Source organism: Frankliniella occidentalis, unplaced genomic scaffold, assembly GCF_000697945.3.
Source record: "Frankliniella occidentalis isolate FOCC.00 unplaced genomic scaffold, Focc_3.1 Scaffold14, whole genome shotgun sequence".
NCBI lineage: Eukaryota > Metazoa > Arthropoda > Insecta > Thysanoptera > Thripidae > Frankliniella > Frankliniella occidentalis.
The window spans coordinates 2,276,452-2,278,763 of NW_026267144.1; the positions used below are offsets into that span (position 1 = coordinate 2,276,452).

Genomic DNA, 2,312 nt, shown 5'->3' on the forward strand with positions numbered 1-2,312 from the left:
AAATAATTTCATGGAAAACACACGGATTTCTTTGTGTTAAATTATTAAAAGAACGATCTTCTTGATCTAGTTTTTAAATGTTGTGTTTTCAACGAAATACAGTTTAAATTGCTCTTAGTATGAGAAGAGTTTTGCAAAGTACCAGTCTCATTTTGCTTTTGTCGGGTTGGGGTTGGGGTAGGTAGAGTGCCAATAGTAGCTGACCTCAAAATAGTATGCCTTGACCAAATACAAATAAACCGGGAATCTCACTGGCTATCAGATCATCCTACTCTGCTAGTAATTCTTGAGGAACTCAAAAGTGGCCCCTTTCAAAGCCGATGACACAATTTTCCCCCTATCGATGTAGGTTTTACCCCCAGCTGCAGGCGGCTCACTTATCACAGCCTGTTGTTCGCCCTCGTCATAGCCGTACAGATGGTCTCTTCGAGAGGGATGAGGGGAGGTTGAGGTTGAAGGGGCAGAGTGGAAGGTTTCCAAATAGCGACCGTCTGGGATGCACCGTATACCCCCTCTGGGCATCCGCGCTGGTTTTTACAAATGTGGCGGTGCGCCAGCAGCTCGGCGCGAAGGGCAAACAGTTGCAGAGCTCTGAAGCATCCGCCAAGGTAAAATTCCGGTTAAAGCTGAGAAAACGTCCGCTTAACGCGCTTGGACCTTTTTTTGAGCGGCGACCTACCTTCTTTCCAAAACGCATGCTGGGGGGCTAATGCCCCGCGATATATTTCTGTATATCGTTTCTCTCAGCCGGGCGAGGGTGGGGGCGCGGGGGCAGTCTAGGGGGAAGCCCGCCCGGCCTCCCGGCCTCTCTGACTCTTCTCCGGTACGGTCGCGTGCCGCCGCGCGCCCGCGCCACCACACGACACTTGTCCGGCCCGCTCGCGCCGCTCGCCTTGGTCAAGTTCAAGTTCGCCGTTACGTGAGCAGAGACTTGTCTCGCTCCTCTGGTTCTGCTGCCGCTGGATGGCAGGCGGGGCCGGCCGTTGGCCGTGGCCGTGCAGAGGGCATGCCTATGTGTCTGGAGGGAAGGTCCACAGTGGTCTAGAGTGGCTCGGGCTGCACTGGCCGCAGCCGGTCTCAACCGACGCCGGCTGAGAGGCCGGGAGACCGAGGCTTGGCCGAGGCTATGAGGCCCGCGTCGCGTCAACGAACGGCCCGAGTCGAGTCACGACCGGCCGCGGCCGAGCTAAGCACAACATCGCGCATTTTACCAGCGACCGTCCAACCTTTTCCAAAATTACGGTCTTCTGGCGACGCGCCAAGGGTTAGGGAAAAGGACCTCCGCGTGTTTCGCTGCGCCCCCGCCCCGCCGTGTTGCAACGCATTCCCTCCGCCTCGGACCTCCCCGCCCAACTCTGTTCTCTAGTTGTGTTTTTAGCGCCGTGTCCTGCTTTCGCTTAAAACTCTGTTGTCGTAACGTGCTTCGCGCGCTTTTGCTAGTGCGGTCTAGTCCAAGGGGGAAGTCCTAATTTTCGCTAGTTACCACCTAGAGTCCCGCGGTGGTGTCCGATGCCGCCCCCACCCCCCGGTTCCAATAGCAACTGTATGTGTCGTCTCTTGACCCTGGCCGCGTCGCGTCTGGCCGGTGCCCGCGGCCGGGGCGCCCCCCGGTAAAGGGGCGCGGGCGGGAGGGCGGGTGCAGCGACGTCCGCGGCGGCCGCCTCTCGAAATAACCTCCGCGTTTCGTTTGGGGTCCTCCCGCGGCCGGGCATGTGGTTGCAGTGTCGAACGATTTGTGCTGTTTGATTGGCGGCAGTTTAACCCCATGACCCGTTTCCTTGTCGCGGTCCTGCTGGGGGGCTGGTTGGAGCAGAGCGGCCCATGCCCTCCCCCTCCCCCCCTTTACCCACTACCACCGGGAGTCTTCCCGGTCTTCCCTCTTCGATGCGCGCTGCCCAAAGTACTGGGCCGTACGAGTACATGGCCATAGTCATGGTGGGCACATTCAGCAACGGGTGCTAGGCACCAGCCACCAGCACCAGCCAGCCTTTTTTCTATTTGAGGTTTGGCGGCGGCCGCCTGCACGAGGGTGCCCTTGGCGGCGTGGCCCGGCGTTGCGGCCAACTGTGTGGCCCGGGCCCATTCGAATCGAATCGCGTTATCGCACCCGCCCGCCCCGCCACGCCTCGCCTGACCCGCGGGCGCAGAGCCACCGCGGGGCGCAGGGCCGCCGTGTTGGCACAGGCAGGCAGGGCCGCGTCGATGCTCGCGTCCTCATCAACTGCCGCCCGCCCGCGATAATCCCTGTCGCCGCGAAATCTTTCGTCCGGATCCCCTGCTTCCTTCCATCGAGTGCCCCTGGTGCCCCCCCC

General features: G+C 60.0%; 1 protein-coding gene across 2 annotated transcripts in view; it reads left to right on the forward strand.

The window, feature by feature from the left end:
• Positions 1–2,312, forward strand: part of LOC113203528 (hippocampus abundant transcript 1 protein) — a 13,352-nt gene that overhangs the window by 1,705 nt on the left and 9,335 nt on the right. The gene's annotated exons all lie outside the window — the stretch shown is intronic.